Below are 12,134 nucleotides of genomic sequence, written 5' to 3'. Positions count from 1 at the left end.
GATGACTTATTACGCAACGTTTTAAGTCATGCATATAAGAGTTTCGCATTCTTTGACTAATTGGTTAGTGAAAGGTACTACCTGCCTACTACCTACCTAGCTCACTGAAAGCGTTTTGATTTAATAGCGTCATTAGCAGAGAATTCTCGATTGTTAAGGGCATTTAAAGAAATCGCTCTTTTAAAATAAATTGGACGTGAAATATCATCTTGATCAGTTGTAATGGGATCCTTATTTAATCTTCCATTGTCTTGTTATAAATAATTCGTTTATCGTTACGTCATACATTTTCATATTACAGTAGTATTATGAAGTTCAGTAAATTTTCTTTTTAGAATACAGAATACGCGCTTATAATTTATTTTTGGTGAAAAATTTAAGGAATAAATCAATATTATACATATTACAATGTCTTCTATTTTTATAGTTAAGATTTTGTCTCAAAGTTTGCCTAGATGAGATCGCTGTGAGAATAGGACTGTGACTTTAAACTTTATTAATATCCTGTGATGTGATGATATGCTATTATCTCTGTGGGCAACAACATTTAAATAAATAAATAAATACACGAGTGGACAGCGAGTAAAATGTTCAAATATTTTAACTTTTTATTAAAAAACGTATAAAGTGTTTTTTTTTATTGTTTACATTCTTCTCTAACCAATTTTAACGTTCAACCTTCAAAGAAATTTCATATTGCATGGATAATCCACGTGTAAACTACATTTTATTTATAAATACAAATTATATTCAAAAGTATCCAAGTCTAAGGAAAGACACGCTAAAGAAACATAATATTCAAAGTGCATCGCCAAACATCTCTTGTTTTATATTTGCATATTACAGCATAAAATATTGTATCAGATAAAGAACCTTATTGCATCAAACCATAATATTATCTAGGAAATCGATGCTGTAAATTCTGAGCTTTAGGTACGATAGGCACGTTTTACACTATTTATATCTTGGGGTGGATTCTAACGTTGTACAACTTATACAAATATTCTTGTCCATTTTGTTTATATTTCACATATATATTATATAACAATTTATTTATATTTTAGCCAGGAGTCATAATAAAATAATCGCATTAAATATATATATTTTTATATATTTAAAATGAATTATTTACTTTATATGCTGTTAAAAATTAATTATAGTTAATGTATAAATAATGACCGCGTGGAACGGACCTCGTTCGCAATTCCGATCGTCTTGGACGACAATGAACCAGTGTCACCAGAGGTGGCAGTAAGATGTTATACTTCTAGTAAAGGTTTTACATTTTTACAATTGTCATAAAAAGAGTTACTTCTGAGATTGTTCTCGGTAGAAACTATATTACGAAATGGTTTCAATTTTTTAATGTAAATTTAAATCTTACAAAATTACCGAACTTACGATTTGTAAGTAACTTATGATTCTAAATTTCTAGTAAATTCCCACTTAAGTAAACTACATTTTTTTTAAAGATACTAGTCAATGAAGTTAATATAAAATGTTCCATTATCCAATCGTCATTTAATTTAAAAAATATCTTAAAGACGCACTAAAAATTAAATAGTTCCAATAACAAAAAAAAAAAACATTTATACATTATTTTTTCATAATATAAAAATTATTTGATAACTTTGTATAGAGATCTGTATCTAATATACTACAAATATACATAATATAATAACCGCCAAACAGCAATACTATATAGTTGTGTTCCGGTTTAAGGGTTAGTGAGCCATTTAACTGTGGAATGTTTAATATTTCTCACCGAGCCCATGTCCAGGGGCGCTGGTGACCATATACCATCAGGTGGCCCATTTGCCCATATATGATATTTAAACAATCATTTCCAATTTCTCTTTACAATTATAAAAATCTCTAAAAATATATATTAACGTTCGTGTTTAATCGTTATAAATCGTACATAAAAGCTATACATGCTGCGGGGATTTCATAGATTTTAAGAGACGGTACGAAGCCACATGCATTTTCGTGTTGAGATTAAAGTACGAACCCAAATCCAAAATGTCCTAACGATAGTAGCCGAGTAAAATTTATTATACTACAACGATATCTTAGGTTTCATATCTATGCCAAATTTGTTATATTAAACGAAAATCCGTGTAGCTGACATTTAATATTGTTACAAGATATTCATTTGATATATTTTAACATCACTAATAGTCTCGTTGGTCTCGTAGCGAGCTTATAAGGTTGCTGACCTGAGGTTTATTTGTCAAGCAATTCTCAGAATTTCCCGGAGTTGGAAGTTGACAGCATTATACACTCGTGCCTCTGAAAGAGAAGTCATTGGTCTTGCGAGTGATCTCCGATCTTGTCGGATTGCAATTATTACCATTAAATTATAAAAGTAAGCATATAGATCGTGCATTCGTATTTGCACACACACACACACTCGTGCATTTTGATTTAAAAATATTATTACACAATACAAGAATATATAAACGATAAAATGTGTGGAGTTTACAGTGTGAATTACAGGGCCTACCTCAGTACCTTGTACTTACTACTTGATTTTAAAAGAAAAGTAACTACTGAGGTTCTTGTCGGTTTTCTCAGTAGAATCTTCTTTCGAACTATGGGAGTTTTAGATACATATATTTGCCTATTAAGAAGAGAACCCAGTTAGCCTTAGCCTTAGCCAGTTAGGCTTAGCCGTCGTAATTTACGTAGTAGGATAGTCTGATTTTTTATAACATATAATTATAAATAATTAAAATAGAAAAAAATGTCAGTTAGTGTCAGATATGCAAGTTACACAAAATACAAAGAAAAATGATGCAAGGTACCGCAAGAGCAAGTTCTATTATACTTTTTCACTTCGAAGTATCTCGGATTTAAATCTTCATTGCAACTTGAAACTTTTTCTTGAAAACTTCTACAATATTATAGAAAACTTGAAAATTTTAAAAGAGATTGACGTCGAATTATTTGTATTCACGCTATGTAAACAACAAACACAAGTATTTCCTTTGTTTAGTATAGTGTAGGTAGTAGGTAGTGGTGTGGAAATTATGAACAATAATTGCGTCACTACCCCAAATCACACGCTTTAAGGCTGAGAGCTAAAGCCAGGCAGTATTTCATACTACGCAGTACCACGCGCACTTGGAAACGTTCATTTGCATATTATAGCTGGATTTATGAAGTGACATTGCTTTAAATGTACAAAATTATTCCATCTGTATATAATGTACGTAACCGGCTGTATAATTAAGCAGAAACTGAATTAAAATAAATAATATCTATGTATAATTATTCCCTTGTGATTATTATGTAAGCGATTTAAAAAGTATCTTTATTGTGAAAACTACTCAAGAATAAAAACTATTTTCAAGTTAACACAATGCAGTGTAGTATGCACAAATAAAACGTAGCAAACAGGACTATAAAATGGAATTTACTGCAGAAACTTCATGATAACGTCACTTGAAAATAAAATTTGTGAAGTTAGTAATAAAGTAAATTTTCCTGTTAATCATGTGATACGCATACAACTTTAAAATACTTTTCTTACGATAAAAACTTTTAACCGCAAAACTTTTGACGGTATACAATTTCTATAACTATTTATATTAACTTTAAACAAAACAAACCAATTTCAAACTTGCTTAGTTACTAATAGCCTTGTTAGGAAAACTTTTTTCTTCAAAAAACCTTGAAACAAAAGGTGAATTCTTTATTTAGAATTCTCCGTTAAGCACAATGTAAGTTTGAACTTAAAGAATGAAACGATATATTTAAAAAAAACGCATAATTTACTTAGAAAATCGTACACCTCTTATAACTTTGTTTTGATAAGACTAAATGGCAAAGTGACTCATGAATCTTAATCTAAGATTATAAATTCTGCTACAATTACTAAAACGCTTGGTGCAGGAATAAACTTCAAATCTTCTCCTCGAGAGGCAGAGAAGGCGTTTGACCAGCAGTAGGTAATTTACAAATTGGTAATTTACTGTATATTACGTTTTTCGACTAAATATAACTTATATACTTTACTAAGAATAAATGTTAAGACACTTTAACCTTTCTTTAAGTTGGTAAATGTCAAAGAAAGTTGTTTTTCTGCGTTGGTGGCTCAAACACACGTGGGCAGATGTTGAAATTATAATACTCTATTCTTATTACAATTTATTATTACATTTATCTTATTCGAAGTTATCAAATTCACCGCTTTATATATGTAGAAAATAGCAGAATAATTTAGACATATTTCTATAACTTTAATTAAAGAATGAAGTACTAAAAATGTTTTAATACTATCATGTCGGTACCAAAACGATTTCCTATATACGTTTTGAAGTAGGATTTTGCATTAAATAATGCGAATAATTAGAATTTATAGGTAATTAAAAAGCTTTGAAAAATTATTTAATTAAATTATATTTTTCCGAGTGCGTTTTTCATGCATAAACAATAGACTTTCAATTCAAGCGACCACTCGTGTAATATTATGAGTACGAATTCATTAAAAAACAGAGTTATTATTATCAGAATACTCGTAACTCCAGTATTGTTCAACCTTTTCAATGATTCCCGCGTACTATTAATTATCGTGCTATCTCCGGTTACTATTGTGCTGTCAAAAAAGAAATATTCTTGACCCTGTTATAGTGTTCCTTTTTGGAGCTACAATAGTACTTAATTTGTTCTATTATTATTCTTAAAAGTTGTATTAGTTGTACTTGTATTAGTTGTAAAAATATAAAGATATTTTCTTATAAAACACAAACTAAAATTTTCGTCAGAAACGGTTTATTCAAATATCACAGATATATGTTTCGACCCTTTTTTATTAACGTTAAAACTGTTTTTATAACACCCAAGTTATATTTTAATTTAATAGGATTAAATTGTCACAGATAATATATATTTAATGAACATATAACATTTCACTTTCCTGTTAAGGAAAAGTATAACACTCATCGTTACATTTAATTAAATAATTAACCATAATATTTTAACAGCACTATACTTCAAAGTTTAGTTATATTCTGCTATTTTACTAGCCATTTTTAGAAGGGCGTGGTTTTAATTTATTAACCGCCATCACGACTACATTCTATAACAGCTTACTAGTTAACTAGTTGCTACAAACAATTCGTTCTTGAAAATTAAATATATATATATATATATATATATATATAAAATTTTACAGAACAGTTTCCAATACATATTTATTACAAATTCAACCCTTTCAAATTTATAATAAACCAAAAACAAAATACGAATACTTCTGGCGCTACATTTACTTCGTTCGCATAATAGGAGAGGCGTTGACTCAGTATTTCGTATTCAGGGCTTCCCTTTACCATTCTTTGTGTTCCGTACGTTTCATTTGAAAGCCAAATAGGTCAGTGGATTCGCTTACTTACTTCTACTAGTTTGCTCTATGGTTATACATAAATTCACGATATGCGGGCTTTGATTGCTCAGATGGATATAATGGGAATTTTTCAATCACAATTTTTTTAGCTTAATATGTTTGAGGTCAATAACTTAACCTAAGCAAATAGATTATTGGTGCAATATTATGTAAGACATAAATCAAAAAATTAAAAAAAAAATAATTGATTTCACAGACCGGCTATTACCCTCTCTGATAATAATTGGTCACTACCGCCTTTAGATATTGACACTGCAAGAAATAATTATCACAATAAATGCACCACCATCCGCTTGGTTACTAAGAAGTTCCTTGTGCCTATAGTTCCACCGGCTCACTCACCCTTCAAAGCGGAAAACATCAATACACAGTTATCGCCATACATCAAATTGCTGTTTGGCGGTAGATAATAGAATAAGTCGGTAAAACCTACCCGTCCGAACTTGCACAAATCTCTACCAACAAAAAAAGATTAAAAAAAAATTCATAAATAAGTAATATATTCTGTGTGTTCATTCATATAGTTTTTTATTATTTTAATGTTACATAATCATTATATCTATACGTAAGCATGGCGTATATCAAACAGCTAGCTATATTTAACTATTCTCTATTTAAACAAACGTAATGTGTTTCTATCCATCATGTACGTAACATAATTTATGAATAGGCTAATTACACAGTTGTAGTGCAATTACTGTCAACTAAGTATGTTTATCTTGGATTAATATGGTATTAATTATTTTTACTTCGTTTTAATGGCTCTTGACAGTGCGGTTATACCTTACGATAAATTCGGTCTTTTTTTCTAAGTACTAATGACATTAAAAATACTTATTATAACGAAAATGAAACGGATATAAAACCTCTTTATTACTCAGTTATAAAGTGTGAAGGCAATATTATTACTCTGTTTTAGAATTCGTATTTCTTCTCAAGTGTAAAAGTAGTGCACTTTAAATGAATGAATATTTAGCGCTGCCGTTCATTCAAGGTCTTTAGAATAAAGGTATAGAATTTTATTAGATACAAAGTCTAAAATTAATTATATAACACAGCTTATTATTTATGTGACATCTTTATATATAGCATAAAAATTGAATAAAAAAATATATGAAAAAATTACGAACACGTGGTAAAATCTGTATTTTAGTAATTTCCTAATAGTACATTTAATGATTGGGATATTTCTGAAATTCATAAGAGAACGAAAGAAATTTAACTACTATAAAAGTACAGTAACGAAAAAAAAACAATATATATTTTACGAGCTCTCGTGTAAGCTTCTTCTTTTGCGTGGATTACGAATACTGAAAAAGAAGAGAGACAGAATTTCTCTTTTATACAGTTCGCTAAAAAATAAACATTTCCACGAGAATGTCTACACTTTGGTATGAAATGTGTTTTAAATATCAAATCGTAAACTAAATGACGTATAGATGCAAAATAAAAATATAAAAACTAATATTCTTAAAAACTGATAAAATTGATATAAAATTCTGCACTAAAACACTAATTTAATACATAGTACATCATGTAATGTACAACGTATTTAAGCGCCATCAAAATGTTCAATACAGTTGTGTTATACAACACCTAGCTTCGAACATAATACCGAGGATAACTTGAAGCCCTCATTTATCTGGTTTCAAGCCTTGGTCACGTCCTGCCTATTAAATGTAAGTGGCAAGATATGATGGTTATCAATATTACGCGTGCTCGCTGGCGTTAGGCATTCATTCGTCGTGTTGAATCGAATAAATCACATCCTAATATATTTCTACAATCGCCTTTAAATGAATGTGGTATTTTGTGTTGTTGATCTCAAAAAATATTATCATCTTAAACCTTTTTTTTACGTCGATCGAACTCAAATGATATTGTACCAACATTAAAACTTAATTAAATTTATATGTTTTAAATTACTATATAATATTCTTTAGTTGTATATTTAAAATAAACGCTCATCATAAACTTTAAATTCTATTGTAAATAGTACTTTTCCTTAAACAAGAACCGTATAATATAATTATGTATTTCGTTCTGATTCCTCCCAATGGAATCGGTAGTTTCTCTATGTTAAAATTATTAATTTTAAATAAAGTGATAATGGCGACACTCTTGTAAGAGTCTTATATCTTAAATTTCATTTTATAAAGATTATTTTGATGTTATTTTGACCATCGCTCCAATCTTAAGCGTAGCATTAGTCTGCAGGAGACATTGCATTTTTTTAATTGAATAAACACAGCTTATAGTATTATATATATACTCTAATCTGTTTATAATCAAGTAAGGGGATAGACAGTGTACTGTTTGTTCCTTGAGTCAAATACTGTGTGGTTGTAAAATATTATCGATAAATATTCAGTTTCTTTCTGAAGCAGTATTAAAACGCTTTCTGCAACTAGCTTTGAGCTCTAAAATTTCTCCTTGTCGGATTTCTTCATTGCTTGTATGCAACTGGCCAGCCTTTGAGAATAGATCTTAAATTCAACGTTGAATATTAACGAAAAATCCTTCCTTCAAGTTCGATAGTTGTCGAATCCAAATATAAAAAAAAGATATTAAATATCAGGATTCTGGTTATAAATTGAAGTTTGGCCTTTATTTTATATTAGAATAGAGATATTATTTCCATAATTCATATTGAATTTTGTTGCTTTCAATAAAATAAAATGATATTTCTGTGCAAAACTTTCTTTAAATAGATAAGAATTATTCGTCTAAATGCTTATTACAAATTAAGCCGAGACATTTCGTAAAGGTTATATCGTAGGTTGATGGTTGTTTCACAATGAACGGAATCACCTCAAGTGCTACGCTTTTACGACGAGTCGCGTTATAAAACGTCTCATCTTGACACACTTCGTCTTTTGATACTTCCAGACTAAAAAAATAAAGTATAGTTAAAAGTAATGATTTTTGTTTGTAAAAAACACAAAGTGTGTTATTTACAAACAAAAATTTCTATCGGCTTATCAAGCCAACCAATCCTAACTAATATTATAATAAACATTAAAGTTAGTTTGTTTGTTCGTAACTTTCACATCTTAACAGATCATTATGAAATTTTGCATACACGTTGACAAGGGTAGAGAATGTTTATAGAGTATATACCTACCACTACGTCCGGGGGCGAAAACGCGGGTGGACATTAATTATTTGAGCAAAATCTAATAGATATATTTTTTTACTAATATATTTTGCACTAAGGGGTATTTTTCTGAAAACACCTTTCCTTTTCTGTCGGCGTAGAGATTGCAATAAAATCATTTTAATACAAAATAATTGCTATTATAAATTAATAATAATAATAAGCCAGCATTTATAACAATATCTATGTTTATTATATCTGTTGATCAAATATTTACTTAAAATATACAAATCGTATTAATATTTGCCAAAAAAAAACAATTAATTTTCAACTAGACTCTCATCCAACCCTCACTTGACCTTATTTTGAGCATGATGTATTTTAGTAGTCCCGTTGAACTGATACAGTTGAATAAATATTTAGAAATTACTTTTATGTACATACTTAATTATATTAATAATAAAACGAAATATATTTAAAAATACGTTAAATTTTATTAGTATGAATATCGCATAAATTCAATAATAATAAAAATAAAATATATTTTACATTGTATACTAAAATAATCATTTATTAATAAAAATAAAAACCGATTGAAGTGTATTTGTATTGAGTATTTCAGGGTTATCTCACGCGCGAGGGATGTAATGTTCGATCCCACGCCGATCCCGGCACGATACAGGAAGCGCAGTGTCACATGTAGTTTCAACTTCTTTCAAACAACATTAACTAAGGTTCATTGTTCCTGATTCTAAATTCAAAATATTCTAAAAAACATGATAAAGCTTTACAACTTCATGTAATATTTGCAATATGAATTATACACGTTTTTTTCAACACAACGTTCCGAAATCAAAGACAGTACTTTTAAAATATTTCATTTCAAAATGTATTCCAGATAACAAACACGCCATGATACTTCCATCGTTTGTATTTTTTTTATTCTATACTCCAAGCTCTTGGTGTAATTTTTTTGTTATATGAATAATTTTCGTAATTTGTTGTATCTGCATGCTCATAATAATTATTATGCAATAGCCTTTAGTTCCACTGCATCCGATACTCGATAAAATTATATAAATACAAACAGAACACTTTATAAATTAATAACATATATTCGTTAAAAAATAATAACACTTACGTTTTTATTTCTAGAAATGATCAACATTTATTTAACATTTTATGTTGGAGATTTTTTTTTACGAAGCCGGAACTACGCTTATTCAGATCAAAAACTGCGCCAACTGACGGACACATATGTATGTATACTAAAAGTTTTTAAAAGTGTACACACACATACATATATATATAATTTTAATAAATGCTACATAGCGTTATCTTGCAGTATTCAATCTATCCGGTTTTTTCTAAAGTTTGAACTCTATTCTGTCACGAAAGACAGTATCTTTATCTATCTTTAAGATACTGAGTTATTACAAAGAGCTTTGTTAACTTTATATTTACGTGACTTTTTATTGCTAATTCGCCAGTCGCTTCCTTCCAAAGAATGCTAGGTAACTAAAGACAATGTCACCTATTTACACCTATGACTTTATAGCCACGTGCAAATAATGACCTGGTTTTTGCGTTGGTTTGAAAAATTTATCAGAAAATTTTTTACTTTAGCTAACGTTGACTTTTACGAAGCATAAAATATTTTTTACAAAAAAAAATAAAAACATTTTAAATGCAACTGAAGACTGTCTGTACTATAAAACATACCTTTGTCTTGTATATAATCTAAATGTTAGTAATTCTGTAAACAATATTACTAACTATTTGAAATTATTCAATATAAACTTTGTGTTGAACATTTATTATATTGTATATAGATTCAATATTAAGGCTTAACGGCTTAAGGCATGGGCGACGTGGACGACCACCATTAATTTACGGTCCGAAAAGGGTCTGCCTGAACATTATATGACTTTCACCTTTACCGTGACATTACCGTTCTTTAACTCATGAAATATTAAACTAGGTACATATTATAAGTTTCTCTGAACCTGTATTAAACCTGTATGTGTCACCGACTCTCCAGCTCCATTCAGTCACTACAAAAGATTTATTGGTAAAGGTAGCAAAGCCTTTAAAATATTATGTTAAAAACACGACTATATAAGTTTACTAAATTTCAAGTCAACTAAATTATAAAATGACAATTAATGTGATTAGTTAGTATCCGTTGATTTTCAGACTTTTAGAAAACGATATTTTTGCCAAATAAGACTTTGGTCAGCTAAATAGTTTCTGAAAAGTTTTTTGTAAAATGATGATTTGTCATACGTTTTTGTACAACATTAAAGAACCTCCCATCTAACATGTATAGTAGTATAATAGTATATAGATGTAAAATGGTTATAGAGAGACGAGACGTGATTGTATAAATAACAAAACAATTTTAATTTTTCATTCATTCAATATACAGGTGGAAGTGGACATTAACATTCGGATAACGCTTTGAAATCAATTCGAAAGAGCGAGAACTAAAAAGAAAATAAAAGAAAAATATTATTCAATCGTAATATAAGATTAATTTGGCGTGATTTTTTACATACGATATTAAAAATTTGATTGAATTCAAAATTAAACAGTTGAAACAGAAACATTTTTAGGGCTAATGAAAAACTCGAACTAATCAATCCCCAGTTTTCACAGACAGTTTTCCCCTCAAAGCATCGCACGGAAACATATTAGCAGGTTTAAATATTTTATGTGTTCAATGCCCATGTCTTTTATACCAAGTAAATGTTCACTTAGATAGCAGTAGGAGATCGACTAGGCATAAATATAGAAACTCATTTGTATTTGAAATAAATCTTACTCATGCATTTAAAGCCCTCAGATATGAAAGAAAGCTTCTTATTCTCCCTGGAGAAATCTAACGCTTTCACAGACTTCAAAGGGAAAGAATAAAAGGAAAAACTTACTCAGACATGGATTGTGACAATTGAAATGACAAGTGATAACTACTGATTTGATTGGGAAAAGAGGAGATCCAATTTTTTGTGGTTATCTATATAACTATCAGCCCGTCCCGACTTCGTGCGGGCAAAGTTCATACAACGCCAAATTTCCCGATCCTAAAGTGCGAATTTCCAAAAAATCTTAGCGGATGCGTTATCAAATAAATCTAAGATCTAAATTTCAGCTGTCTCGAATCAGTTTTGGGTGTACGTCAGTCAGTCAGGACAAATAATTTCATAACTATAGACAAAATGAGCCTTATAAGCTTTGTTTAGCAGGTGTTTAGATAAACACCGATGTCTCTTTCTGACGTAATTGATTGTATATTCAAAAGAAAATGACACAACATTGTTTTACTACTTACTTCCTATACAAAAAAAATCTAGATAAGTTGGTTTTTATTTATTAGTATAACTTCTTATAAAAACTTTAACATATCTTTAACTACAATTACTACTATCTACTATCTTATCTATCTATTAATATTTTATTGATTATATTTAATAGAAACAGACAGTAAATATACAATTAAAATATATTACCTTCGCGCATGCTTAACGAGGTATCAAATCCATTAAACAATTTGTTATTAAAACTACAATCAAAAGCTATTATTATGATATACCCAACCTTAGAATTAAAAGATAAAATCGAAGTTAGGAA

This window comes from Vanessa atalanta, chromosome 12 (genome assembly GCF_905147765.1).
Source record: "Vanessa atalanta chromosome 12, ilVanAtal1.2, whole genome shotgun sequence".
Taxonomy (NCBI): Eukaryota; Metazoa; Arthropoda; class Insecta; order Lepidoptera; family Nymphalidae; genus Vanessa; species Vanessa atalanta.
This window is presented reverse-complemented; position numbering follows the sequence as displayed.